Below are 15,266 nucleotides of genomic sequence, written 5' to 3'. Positions count from 1 at the left end.
GCGTCAGTAAAATGAGACCGAGTTTGGTTCAGAAGCAAAGGAAAGCTTTACTCGCGAGCTCCTGCTCTAGAGTCCAGGCTCTTCCCCAAAAGGCCGTGGGTTGGGCCACTTTTGAGGGTTCTCCTCAGCGGTGAGGAGGCAGAGTTTTCTCAAGGCCTGAGCAGCGCTGCTGCTCAATCTCCAGATCGTCCGCAGTGCGGGGTGCAGGGTCTCTGCGCAACGCCCGCCACCATCTTGAATTGCAGTGTGGTGAGAGGTGTCGTGAGAGGTGTCGTGAGAGGTGTCGTGAGGGCGCTTCTGCGCACAGCCCTGAGCTGAGGTGCTGGTGAAGCCGTTCCACACAAGGCACTCTGGTCTGCAGGGTCAGGTGTGAGCCTTCTGCAAGCGGCCGCCTATGAGCAAGTGAAACTAGACACGGCGCGAAGGAAAGAAAGAAAAAAAAAAAAAGGTTAGACTTTATTGTAGTACCCATATTCTATTTTTATTTCCTGGGAATTGTTAATGGGCCTTGCCGGTGACATGTACATGTATATATAGACACACATACGTGCTCTCAGATTCTGAATCCTTATCAATAAATGCTTTTCAAATTACATAAACAATCCATGTTCAGTTATAGTAAAATGTTCAATTTTTAGATACTTGAGGTGAGAAATGATTTATGGGGTGTACAGGAATCAGAGGTCACATAGGTGCAACTGATCTTATATGCCCATTTCCATCAGGAGAGCTATTTACATGTCTTTGGATAATCTTTTTATAAATAGAAAATAAGTATTTCCCCGCCCACATTGCCGTATCTTTTTAGATTTTCATTTTGATACAATCTTAAAGCGCCAACCCCCCAATTCTAACTTAAAATTATATAACTGTTATTTCAGCCCTGTTGGAGAGCACTATTTTCCAACCAGCTTCCCAGTTCCCTACCCTTTCCCTAGCACTCCTGACCTCAAGCTCATCAACAAGGAAAAAAGCTTTTACAAATTTGTTTTGAAAATCATCTGCTTTGCCAGTGATTCTTAAGTTATATGCCTGAAGTTATTCTGTCCTGAATATTAGCAAGATTTCTGTTCTTATTATTCTTTCCCTTTTGTTTTTCTACCTTGTTCTGGCATGAGACAAAAAAGTGCTTTTTTTTCTCTGTTTTCTATAAGGCATATCTTTATTTCTTATTTTCCCAACTCACTGTCTGATGGAATGGTAAAGGATTATTGAATTTTTCAGTTGAATCTTTTCCCTGTCACATAATTATTTTTTTAACTTTCTCTCGAGAGCTTTGACGTTTTCCATATTTATTGCATCTTCCATGTATGCAGAGAAAGAAAAACAGTAAGAAGGTATTCATTTTTACATTATGCCATCTTTTTTCTTTGAGAGATTTGATGTTTATGACTCTTAGTCCCAAATCTTTCTATGGAACCCTCATTGCTATGCAACTCACTTAAAAAACAAACTCATTTTCCCTATCTTAATCTATTCACTTATCCTTTAAAACAAAATATCTTTCTTTCTTAAACCCCTTTTCTGCAGTAATATATGCATACATGCAATAAACTTTTGAACATAAATATTTTTATATCTTTCTCCCACTTATCACTGAATAGTAAATAATGATGATGTTGATAAATAAATATTAAAACTAGTGTATACTTTCAGAAAGAAAACTCAAATAAGAAAAAGAATTAACACTGAGAATAGTTTTAAAAGGTTAAAAGACAGCAACTAGATTTTAGCTCACAGGATTTCCTAGGCATGTAGTACACTTTTATTCTGCTCTGCATTTATGTATATTTGTGGTTTTTTTCCTCCTACTTAAAGAATAAAATGAGAGTCCTCAATAAGTTTAAAAATCTTCCTTCTTAGGTAAGATTCTGGAGGATCAGCTGGTTAGTTAAAGGAAACAATAAATGAATATCTGAGTAATGGTAGATTTTTTTCAAGGGAGAACTTACATTTTAATTTTTTATGAAAAATAATCATAATTATTTTCTCGACAGTATGAATGTTAACTATTATCACTTTATCTGAGTAGAAAGCCCTTTACTTGTTTTTAAACTATGTTTGCTAAGGCTGTGTACTGCTGATTATCTGAATATACAGCCTTATCTGAAATTTTACTTTTCCCTGGGTCCCTTGAAGTGCAAAGAAAAACATGGTGTCAGAAAAGAGAAAAAAGATCAGAAAGAAGAGTCCCCAGCATCAAAGTCACATCTTACCTTTCTGCTGTGAAAAACAATTAGTCTTTAAAAGGATATATTGACCTGTCTGGATCACACTAACACATTGCTTTTTGTTTCCATAATAGATCTATTTATAACTAGATCAGTCACTAACATACCTTATTTCTAACTTAGTATAACTCTCCCCTAGGTTTCTATTCTGTTTAATCACCTTTTACTTGAAATGCAGATTTCTATGTGGTATTCTTCAAAGCAATATACCATTTAAGATGCTCACATTCTGCCTTTGTGTTGTTCTGGGAGTTTGATGTAAGAAAGAGAAAATACTTGGGAAGTCAGACCGAAAGGACAGAGTTGTCACCAGTCAGATAATTGGGTCCTTAGGTTAAATAATATAAACTGTCAAAATAGTGGTAAGTACATAGTAAGTGTTTAGTAAATGCTAGCTATTAATTAGATATTTTATAATTTTTGTGACTTCTGAGTCCCCAAATTGCTAACCTCTGAGATAGGTTAGTTAGCATGCATATTCTCAATATACACTTTATACATTTTAACTATTATTGTTATTTGAATGAAATAGATGGAAGATAGTGTTGCTACTTCCTTCAGTTTTCACAGAGTAATTTAACAGGACGAATGGCATTCAGGGCTTGTAATCACTGAATAATGAAAGAAATCAAAGTTCAGGACATAGTGTACGTGAACTGATAGTATAAACAGAGGATAAAATTATTGGATGTGTTTCATAAACTATTAAGGATAAAATTTTGGTTTCTAAAAAGTTTAATGTAGCTTGTTAAAATAATTTTCTGCCAGCAAATTGTTAAAATAGTAGTTAGTTAACAAATACATTTTGGCAGCAATGTTATTTCTTAATAACTTATACCTGAATCATTTATAAATGAAATGTCTTCAGAAAATTAGCATGCAAATTTTGACACCACATCAGATCATTCTTTAAATGGATTGTAAGGGTAAATTCTTAGGTTTCAGTTTGTGTTGTCCCAGATATTGATCTCTTGACTGAATTTACAATTTAGAAATGGAATGTTGGTATTAAAGAATGATTTTTAAAGAATGAACACTGTCAGACTAACAATTGTAGACTGAACAAAGAGATTATTTAAACTGACAGCATTGAAGCATGAAAGTCGTTTATGATAGCATTTAAGATTAGGTAAGGAAACAATTTTCTTAATGTCTATTTCAGTAGCACATTCTTTTTTTTCAGCAAGGGGGCAGAATTTAACATATTTATTTCTGGTTTATGTAAACTCTGAGGGGAGTTGGAGGACTCCACAAGGCAGCCCTCCTTCATGAAGTTACTCAGCCATGTAGACTGCTTCCAATTCTCTCTACCATGTCAAGTGGCTTCCTAGATGATGACAGGGCAAGAAAAATTGTAGAGAACTTATCCTGCTCTTCTCTGCTTTAACTTAAAAATGATACACATCTTTCCCATTCATCACCAGAATTTATGTGCCAGTATTAATCATATCAATACAGCTAAATTACAAGCAGTTGGGAAATAGAGGGGCCATGAGGATATTCTGTGAGCAATCACTGGCCACATTCATATTTGAAAGAAAAAAATAGAATCAGGGGAGAGAAACATTAGACATGAGAACAAAGAAAATATAGTACGAATAACAAATTCCTAAGTAATTCTGTCCCAAACCACAGTTTTATGTTGTTTTCCGCCAAAAAGTTTTGTTTTAAATAGATCAGTGTGTCTGAACCTGAGAGCCTCTTACTGACTTTTGATAATATGTAAAGAAAATATTGCCGAGGGAATGGCATTATTAATACATTTATCATTTTAATTTTGTGATGAGTGATTTTTAAATAATAATTTGGTTATTTTTAGTGAATGTCTTAGTAAAGAAGAGTTTAAAAATTAGATTAGCTCCCACACACTGCACTGCTCTATGCTTAATTAAAAAATTAATTTTTGAGCATTTTATTTGGGAATTCAACAAACATGAGACACACTTACTACCTACCATCACTAGGTTCTGGAGATACAAATGTGACTAAGACATATAAAGCCTATTTCTCTATTTTAAGTGGTCAATCCCAGAAAGACAGTGCTTATTCAGATAAATAAGTCATCACTAAGGTGCTTGCAACATGGTTAGAGAAATAGATCTTAACATTATTATGATACAGTTTAATAAGTATGAAAATAGAAGTATAGGCAAAGTAATATTTTTTTTTGGTTTTTTTTGTTGTTGGTGGTGGTTTTTTTTTTTTCCCTTCAAAAACTTTTATTTGTATGAACAGTTCCTAGATCTTGGCTTAGCTTAGAGCTTTTAAAAGAGTAGAGACCTTATATGTTTGAGTTTGAAACAAGTTTCTGTGATTAATCAGAAATAATCCTTCCTACTTCTTTCTGGCTTATTCCTTGGAATAAGCCAAAAATAAAACCAAATTATACATTTCTTGACAGACAGATGAAAAACAATAGACGAACGTCCTGAATTCTAGGGGAGACTCTTGCTGGTGAAGGACACCTTAAGCTTAGTCCAGTCTCCCAACCAAAGCCTGAAGGAGAATTCTAGCACCTAATTCTTCGTGGAAAAATGACCAATTAGCCACTTAACAGGCTATGGAAAAAAAGGAAGACTGGGCATCTTTCCTTCTGTCCTGGGATCAGGGGTGCTTCTATTTAACACTGATCAGGTAAAGAGGGGAGGCTGTGCCTAAGGGCAGAGAAGAGACTTGCTCTATATGCTCTGTAGGGAGGCACAGGATTACAAGGGGATGGCGAACAGGCTGGCCTACTCTCAGTTCAAGCAGCCAGCTGAGAAGCAGTAGTCTAAAAAGCCCCAAACGGAACACCCTTATGAGTTCATGGGTTGAGGCACTGCCTTTCTAACGTGCCCAAAAATAACATGGTACCTGAATGGGGGCCTCCGGGACTTTGAGTTTGGATGGGTAGGTGCTGGAGAAAGGGAGGGCAAAAGTTAGCTGCTCTTCCCCTCACAGCCTTAGGCCAACACAAACTGCAAATTGGTAAGCAGCACCTTAATTAGCCTCTAGTGACAGTTACAGCTGAAGTGGCAGGATCAAGCTTGTAGGTGTTGGCATCCCCCTTTTTATATCGGTCCCGAAAAACATAGATGCTCCCAATACAGCTGGAGATCTTCCAGAGGGATGGGGCAGAGCTCCAGGCCTCAGGAAGGCAAAGCCGGGTAAAGCTGTCTAGCAGGGGATTGTAGCACACCAGGGAGTCCCCTTCAGCCACGATGAACACCAGATCCTTATGCACAGCTGTGTGCATGCGGCCAGCGAAGGGCAGCACATAGGGTTTCACGTGACACTTGTCTGTCTCTGTGTCAAAGCACTGGATGAGTCGGGACGGTTTGGTAAAGAAGTCCAGGTCATTCTCCTCCCCCGCTAGTAAGTAGATGATCCCGTTGAGGTTGGCACCAGCGGCCCCTGACACAGTCACCTCTAACTGGGTTGTCTCAGTTCAGATGTTATCACCTACCCGATAATAGATAACTGCATTGGAGAGGGTATCCTGCAGTGTCTTGCCACCCAGTGAATATATGGCATCTTTTCCGGGCACAGACACCAGGGTGTGCTGGGGCAAAGGCGCACACCACTCCCAGTCCACAGTGGCATTTTTGCACTTCCACATGCGCCATGGGATGGACCCTCCCACCACGTACAAGTCTCCACCATGCTTGCAGGCTGCAGTGATCTGGTGGCACAAGCTGTTTTGGCCACTTACACTGATGGAGTCATCTTCTTCAAGCTAGTCCTGAGTGACTCTGAAAAAAACTGTCTTTCTTCTTTATTAAAATTGATCCAGGCTTCTATTGCCTCTGTTGGGTTCTGGGAACATGGTACTCCATCAGAGATTATATCAGTGAGTAGATGGTGGGGCAAGTGGAGAAATTCCTCTGTGCTCTGCGGCTGGGCCAGGTGGGCCTTGGCACAGTGCTTGGCAGCAGTGTAGAGCTCAGGATCACTGTGTCGATCTGCCAGCCACATCACCTAAAGGCAGTTGCCCACTTGCACTGTGCAGGCCAAAAACCGAGAACACTTCTCAAAGAGAGATGTCAGCTGATACATGTCTGACACCTCATAAATTTCCTGCAGCTGCTCAGCTCGAAGTTTCACAGTCCCATGGTAGATATAATCAACCAGGAGCTGGAAAACAGACTCGCTGACATCCTGCAGCACAATTACCCGGTTGTGGGCCTCCTTCAGGTTGGAAGTGAACATGGACTGGAAGAAGCAACTCTGAGCTGAGAGGACCAATCAGTGGAGCTGAAACTCCCGACCTTCCACTGAAATGGTGACATCAGCAAAGAGCTCTTCCTCCAAACAATTACATGATGCCTTGAGCCACATGGCCTGAGTGTGACCTATCTTTGCAAGTGTAGTTCACAAAGTAGTTCTCATCCATGGATGCTCCAGGCTCCTCTGGTGTTTCCATGGTTGTAGCCAACTTCTCTCTCTTCCAGCTGTCAGTCTGGTTCCTTAGGATCCTTGCCTTCTCTCCAGCCTCTGTCACACCAAGCTAGGGCACGTTCACCTCACGGTTTCCCCACCTGCTGGCTTCGCTTTCTCACCTGCCTTCCCTCCTTTCATTCCGAAGCCCAGAACCCGGAACCTGGAACCTCTGCTCGCAAAGTAATATTGTAAAGTGAGAAGAGCCTAATATGAGGAAGGCATCTTGAGAAGACAGTTTTCCGAGGACATTTTTTCATGGTAAATGGAATTGGTGATTGGAGGACTAGGAGAAGGACATTATGACACACATTTTATTTTACTTTGATTGCTTAGAGAAAAGTTTCATTCAAAAGTGCATGTATGGGGCTTCCCTGGTGGCTCAGTGGTTGAGAGTCCGCCTGCCGATGCAGGGGACACGGGTTCATGCCCCGGTCTGGGAGGATCCCACATGCCGCGGAGCGGCTGGGACCATGAGCCGTGGTCGCTGAGCCTGTGCGTCCGGAGCCTGTGCTCCACAACGGGAGAGGCCACAACAGAGTGAGAGGCCCGCGTACTGAAAAAAAAAAAAAAAAAAATGTATCTAATGGTAGAAGAACATAATCTAAATCTATAACCATAACCCAGACATGCTGGAATTTCCAAGCACAGCTTTAAGCTCTTGCCCTGAATCCTCCTTGAGTCCATATTCCTACTAAGGTTTCTAGTGAACAAGCCTAAATAAGAAGTGGATATTTTATTGGGGATTTCATGGAAACAGGCAAACCAGGGGTTTCATTGAACACCACACAGGAAATTCCCAATAAGATCTTAGTGTTTCCTTCCCCAAATTTCTCTCTTTAGCTATCACCTCATAACATTTTCATCTCTTCTATCACATAGCCCTGAGAAATCTACTTTATTTTCCTAAGCAATTCAGCTCTCTGGTCTTATTATCAACAAACAAAAACAAAAAACCTGATATTCAGACAATCTATTTTAACCTCAAATATGCTACTCAAGACAACTCTTCAACACTTCCTATAAGTGGTTTATCTAGTTATTTAATTGTAATAAAGAGGTTTCTTTTGAGGGGCAAATAATACTATTAGGAAGAAAAAGATTACTCCGTAGAGTTAAGAAGCACTCTAAATCTCCTAAGTTTTCTTCTGAAAATGGAGTTAGAAGTATGTAGAATTTGCAATAGAAATTTGGGGAGCAAAGATAAACCAAGCTGGACACTAGTTAAAGTGGTAAGGACAGATTTTAATTAGTAATATACTATTGCAATAAGGAAGAGGGTCCAGCATGAACTGAACTCAACTATGATTTGTACAGAGGTGATTGAATGATTTAAAGGGAGAATGACAGAATAAGGAGTGGGGTAAACAAGGAAGGGAAGAAAGAAATTACAAAGGATGGGTCAGTGTGAATTTGATTAGGCTATCTGTGTCTGCTAACTGGCAGTTATCAAAGTTAGGATTCTGTTCTCCCATGGAGACTGGGAGACAGAGCTCCTATCTGCCTGATGATTACATTTCAAAGGAAGAGCTTTCAGATCCTTGAGAAAGACACTCTTGAATTATAGGAGATATGTGTACAATAAAAGGGACAGAGGAAGGATCCACAATCATAAGCTCTTTTTAGTAAATGCTCTGAGGAAAGGTGGGCAGGGATCTATCAGCAAGTGTTGGCTGGAAAGAACCATAGATTCTTTTAGCAGCTTTGAGTTTTCTCATGCAGGTACTTTAAGGGTAGACGGTTTAGGGTCATCCTAGGGATGCTGCCTTGAGCTGTTAGAAAATAGGTTAGTGTTTGTTTAATTTTCTAATGTGTGGGGCAGGGTGTAGATGAACTCATTTGTGCTGAGAGTTTGTCATTTCTGTAGGCCCAGATTGAGGCTTAGTCCAGAAAAGGCCTCAGAGGAACATGGCTAGGAGAGAATCTTTGTCAGGGGTCATCCTGCAGGTGCCTCTATTGCTAAGCTATCTTATATTCACTAAGAGCCTTGGGAAGCACTCATAATGGGGATTAGGAGGTGGGGAATAGGAATAGATAGGGAGAGAGACAAGAATGTATATAATCATGAAAGTCAAGCAAGGAGAGAATTATGGGAAGAAATAAAAGAGAATGAGACACTGTGAAGAGTGGCATATAAATCACCAAGGCAACACTGAAATGTGTCAGGAAGAACAAAAGACTAAGCTAAAGTTGTACCAGATGAATTTGCCCCATGATTCTGTCCCTTCCTCTAACAATCTTCCATTTCTGAAAGAGCAGTACAGCGTTGGAGGAATTATGATGAGAGGTCCAGAAAGGCATAAAAGCTGATGCCAGTAGTAACGACATCATTAAAGTGACTGACCCTATTATCTAGTTCTTGGTAGGGCAGATATCATAGTCTGAGTACAGAAATTAATTGTATGATGAAAGGCAGATTTTGTGCTCAAACTTGGAGGTGCAAACAATTATTAACTTCAGTTTTCATGAAAATGCTGACAAGAAGGTAACAGGTGGAAGAGAATGCGAACCAAGTTGAAACCCAGGGCTGGTGTTGATGTAGAGAAAGTTGTAGCAGTTGAGAAATGGTGAGGATAAGTAAACCAAAGTTCTGATAAATAATTTTAGGTGACTAAAAATGATAAGGATGGAGATAAAGGGAGGAAATAGAGAGGTTTAATACTTTGCTCAGAGGTGAATGTAGACACTAATGCTGGTGAGAAATAGAAATTTTAAAAATAGGTTGCATACTGACAAAGGATTAATCTCCAAAATATACAAGCAGCCCATGCAGCTCAATATCAAAAAAACAAACAACCCAATCCAAAGATGGGCAGAAGACCTAAATAGACATTCCTCTAAAGAAGATATACAGATTGCCAACAAACACATGAAAGGATGCTCAACATCAGTAATCATTAGAGAAATGCAAATCAAAACTACAATGAGGTATCACCTCACACCAGTCAGAATGGCCATCATCAAAAAAATCTACAAACAGTAAATGCTGGAGAGGGTGTGGAGAAAAGGTAACCCTCTTGCACTGTTGGTGGGAATGTAAATTGATACAGCCACTATGGAGAACTGTATGGAGGTTCCTTAAAAAACTAAAAATAGAACGGAGCAATCCCACTACTGGGCATATACCCTGAGAAAACCATAATTCAAAAAGAGACATGTACCACAATGTTCATTGCAGCTCTATTTACAATAGCCAGGACATGGAAGCAACCTGAGTGTCCATCGACAGATGAATGGATAAAGAAGATGTGGCACATATATACAATGGAATATTACTCAGCCATGAAAAAATGAAATTGAGTTATTTGTAGTGATGTGGATGGACCTAGAGACTTTCATACAGAGTGAAGTAAGTCAGAAAGAGAAAAACAAATACTGTATGCTAACACATATATATGGAATCTTAAAAAAAAAAAAAGGTTCTGAAGAACCTAGGGGCTGGACAGGAATAAAGACGCAGATGTAGAGAATGGACTTGAGGACACAGGGATGGGGAAGGATAAGCTGGGATGAAGTGAGAGAGTGGCATGTACATATATACACTCCCAAATGTAAAATAGCTAGCTAGTGGGAAGCAGCTGCATAGCACAGGGAGATCAGCTCAGTGCTTTGTGTCCACCTGGACAGGTGGGATAGGGAGGGTGGGAGGAAGACACAAGAGGGAAGAGTTATGGAGATATATGTATATGTATATGTATAGCTGATTCACTTTTTTATAAAGCAGAAAGTAACACACCATTGTAAAGCAATTATGCTCCAATAAAGATATTTTTTAAAAACTAGGTTGCATAGACTCAAATGACTAGCTTTAGGGAGTAGGTGAAAATTGAACATATTTTAACATGATTGCCTGTGTAACTGAAGTGAATGTGGTAAATGTGGTGATGTAAGCTTATTCGAAAAAGTGCATGTAACTCCCTGAATTTTTATACTTAAAAATCTATACCACATAATTTAACACTTAATTAATAGCATGTTAGTGATAATAAAGGGTATTTTCTTCTAGTAGATTCTAGGGTCCCCCTTTTTGTGTATTCCTTTTTTACAGGGCTGAGCACACAGTAAGTACTCAATAAATAATTTCCTTTATTATAATTATTTGCTATTGGGGTATTTGCAGGGAATTTAACATTTTTTATTTTGCTTTAATATTAGTTAAGTGTGTTCATGATTATATATCTTCCACTCCATTTAAACATTTTTAATTTTAGTTTAATTTAAATTTTAATTTTTTAATTACTTAAACCACATTGCAGTGGGAATACCTTATAAGGTGAGACTTTATTTTTCTTACTGATATGTTTAGTTGGCAGGCCAAGTGTTTTTTTTTCTTACATTATGGCATTTTAATATTGTGCGCACATATAATATATAGTGTTTTTATGTAATGAATTTATTATATGTGTGGAACAAATGTAAAATTCTGAATATAGCATGTGTTTTAAAAGATCAGAGAATAATCTTCACTTATTCAAATAAATTTTCTAATACCTTGTCATATTGAGTTGAATGTCAAAACACTCTGTTATTTCCTAGAGATCAAATGTTTCTATCCATCTCTTAAGTTCCTTTCTAGTTCTAGTACTAATTTCCATCCTTTTTCTTTGCAAAACCTGGCCATAAAGAATTGAGCCTTTCTCTCTCTCTCTCTCTCTCTCTCTCTGATCCTCGTCATCTGAAATGGCCTTTCTTTGTTTTCCTGCTTCATTAACTGCCCATTTGAAAAAAAAATCACCTCTATTTTTGTCTTTACTTTCTTCCATATAGATCTCTGTCCTTGTCTGTTTCACATTATGTTATCAAAATTTAATATTTTCTAGTATTTAAATTTTCTAATAGTCCCATCACTTTTCCACCTATGAGGTTATCAAATATTTACATTATCATCCTACCAGTAATAATAAGAGTCAAAGATACAGTAAGTGGTTTGGATAGCTAAGCTTATTCCAAGGGATGAGGAATAAATAAACTAGAGCTAAACTTCTTTAATAAAGAGAGAATTATATATACAAATGCAGATTGTAGCCTCTTGGAGTTCAAAACCCACTTCTATAATAGCTAATATTTCTAGTATTACACTTGTGGAAAAATGGGGATGATAATTTATCCAACAGAGCGTCAACATTGTTAAGCATAATTGGCTATAGCCTTGTGTAGAGCGATGCAATAATAATATTACCAACATATATTAAGCCCTTTGTGCTAGACACTGTTTTAAACACTTTACACATGTTAACTCATATGATCATCCCAAATGTCTTATTAATTTAATACTATTATTATTCTCATATTACAGAGGAGGAAATGAAAATACAGAAAAGATAAATGAATTGTCCATGGTCAGGGCATATAGCCTGTAAAGTGATAGTGCAAAGCCATTATCTGAACCCAGAGTTTGTGCTCTTAATTATTATCCTATATGCTTCTGCAATATTCTGGGTCTTATAAAATAAATTAATAATTAGGCATATAAAAATTAAAGCATAAATATACAGACGCTTCCTTCAGTGTATTAATGTAGCAGAAATTCATGTATTTATTCCACAAGTAATTTCAGTTGCTTGTTCTGTGCATTATAGTGGAGTGACAGACAAAAAGAATACAAATATCAAACAACATTCTAGTAGATTATGAAATAAACAAAAGGCAAAGAAAAAGAAATGTATAAGCATATAGATGGTATTTAATTCCATGGGAATAAATGAGATAACAGAGTAGAAAAGAAAGAGAAGAGGACCTTAGATAATACCTACATTTAGATGTTGGTTGGAGGGGTTGCTAGCAAAGATACTGGAAAGGAGATACCAGTGAGATATGAGAAAAACAGGAGAGAGTGTGCCAGAAAACACAAACAAACAAAACAACTTTTGAAAAGGTTTCAAGAGGAAGGAAGACAGTGAAAATCTGCTAAGTAACTTGGTAAGATGAAGAAAATGTGCATTGGATTTAACAATAGAGAAATTGCAGGTTATCTTGAAAAGAGATAGTTTCAGTGTAGTTGTTATAGTAGAAGTCAGATGATTCAATAAAACGGAGGCCTTTATGTTGTAGGAAAGAGCAGAGAAAACAAAATTACCAGCATCCTTGAGAAGGAGAGAGAGAAGACAGCATAATCCAGAGCACAAATAGTGGATTTCCTTTCTATAGGGAGACAGACACTTCTCAACAGGAGGGAACGAGATACAATTGAAATAGATTTGTAGGTTTGGTGGGAAGCTAAAGGATATGTTTCTGGATGAATGCTAATATTAAAAAAACTGCTCTGGAAATATTGCAAATAATTTAATTGATTCCACAGTTTTATTTTTTCCATCTAACTTTGTGTTTTTATCAAAGAATAAATAGTATATTTAAAATATTAAAAATGGAATGACCCATAAGTAATATATATATGAAACAACAGGATTATTATGACATTGATCCCTTAAATTTATCCACTTGATACTATAATTTATATGCTTAAATAGTTAATGTCTTCATGCAATGTACAGTTATAATGCTTAAACATTTTTGAAAGATTAGTCTCTTAGTTGTTAATCTCATTACTTTTTCTTGGATTCCTGATAACAATAGCTCTAAAATCTAAAGTCAAATTACTATGCAGATTTATATTATTCTATGAAGAACTTCATCCTCTAATTAATGTTGAAAAGATATTCCCTCAAAAACACATGCTGCTTTATATCTTTGCTTAGTTGTTCCATACTCCCAAAAAATGACTTCAGCTTTTCTGAAAGAGGCAAGCTGTTATATACGAAATCCTTTTAAAAGGACAAGAGCCTTGGTATCTAAAAATCAAGATAATTTACTATTATTTTTGATTATCTAAAGCTACTAAAAACAAAACTAGTTTGTTACTTACGCTTATTTGTTCTAAGCATTGTAGTGATTTAGAAAAAAATTACTCGATTTTAATTATTTGTATGTAGCTTAAATACATTGATATTAGATCGTTATTTATATATGATTGTAAAGGAACAGATTTGACAACAGAATATGAAATGTTAGCTTGTACTGAGTCTTATAAGTTTAAGACCAATCAGCTGATACAGTAGCTTCAAAATGTCAAGAACTGGCAGAGGAACAAAGGGATGCCTGGAATAATATTTTCTCCACTCCATAGAAATCCATCAATTAGAGGGAGAGATAAAGCTAATGCAGGTAATTATGCTGTGAATCAGAATGACATAGAAAGGGTGACATGTATTCAAGTCAGAGTGATATTAAGGTCTGAAATCTGCAAATTACCCCCAAAGGGTTATTATAATATATGTGTTTGTGTGTGTGTGTGTGTTAGGTAGAAGGCAGAATCAGACAAGAGATAGTGGTTGTAGGACATGGGAGAATACTGAAGGAGCAAGTGAAACTGTGAATCAGAACCAAACAATGGGATGTAGGGGAAAAAAAAAAGGCTATCAGAAATGCTAGACCAGATATCTGAAGAAGGAAGGGGAAATTAAAAGAAGGAAAGAAAAAGAGGAGAAGGAGAGGAAGAAAGGAGGAGGAAAGGGGGAAGGAAGAAGGGGAAGAGGAGAAGGAGGAAATGCATACAGTAATGGCTGGATTAAACATTACATTTCTGGTACAGAAGTCAACAACATTGTAAGTGCTCTTGACTGAATTCAGTTTACAGGGCTGTTGTCCATTCTGGAACGGGAATCATAAAATCATCAAAAGCAACATGTGTGTGTTCTGTCCAATTAATTGTATGTACCATATTTATTGCTTACATAAACACATGCAATCAACAAATGTACAGCAAATACTTTTTCTTGAAATTACTAATTTGTCACCAAAGAATAGCTGGTAAACCGGGTATAGTACTACGTTTCTGTTAAGAATCCTCCTATACAGATGGCCATCAGACAACATGGGGGTTGTGGTACCAACTCTCTGAGCAGTCAAAAATATGAGTATAACTTTACATTCTCTCCTTCGTATAGGCGGTTCATACACAGATTCAACCAACCACAGGTTGTGTAGTACTGTAATACATAGTGAAGAAAATCTGGGTGTAAATGGACTTGCGCAGTTCAAACCCCTGTTGTTCAAAGGTCAGCTGTACTTGTACTATTTCTAGATTACCAAAGCCCTCATTTCTATGCCTCTTTCCAGACTGTAGTTTTGAAGTTGTTTATCATCTTTTCTTCTATGTAAGGAAGTCTACATTTTATGGCCCATTAAAAATAATAAAATATAATAATACATTGTAAAGCATTAATCATTACTAACTTAGGAAGTTATCCTCTGAAGCATTATTTAAGGCAAGAACACCTGGAAAAGGCTTTAAACCAAGGGAACACATATCTAATAATGGACTTAGAGAAACTTGAAAGTTTACCAGGGTCTTAGTTTGGGTAAGAAGACCTTCCTAATTTCTCTCATATCGTATGAAGAAATTATTGTCTATGCTAAATGTTTATAAATGAATTGTTTATAAGTTGAGATTGTTTTACAGAGTATGAATTCATTGAGGGAAATGATGGATCTTATCCAGACCACTGAGGATAGGCAGATACACCTCTTTCTCAAGAATATTCTGTTTTATAATTTTGGCCTGATGACTTACCTCACTTTCTCATGAAGGAAATGAGGATGAGTTCCAAGTCACCTTGCAAT

The 15,266-nt window shown here is 37.3% G+C and overlaps 1 protein-coding gene and 1 pseudogene across 7 annotated transcripts in view; one reads left to right on the top strand and one right to left on the bottom strand.

Annotated features, from left to right (window-relative positions):
- LRP1B (LDL receptor related protein 1B) overlaps window positions 1-15,266 on the top strand; it is a 1,895,525-nt gene that overhangs the window by 1,526,459 nt on the left and 353,800 nt on the right. The gene's annotated exons all lie outside the window — the stretch shown is intronic.
- LOC131750097 (kelch repeat and BTB domain-containing protein 4 pseudogene) lies at window positions 5,174-6,779 on the bottom strand (annotated as a pseudogene).

Source organism: Kogia breviceps, chromosome 2, assembly GCF_026419965.1.
Source record: "Kogia breviceps isolate mKogBre1 chromosome 2, mKogBre1 haplotype 1, whole genome shotgun sequence".
NCBI lineage: Eukaryota > Metazoa > Chordata > Mammalia > Artiodactyla > Physeteridae > Kogia > Kogia breviceps.
The sequence above is the reverse complement of the archived record's forward strand: the minus strand, read 5'-3'. Positions and strand labels throughout refer to the sequence as shown.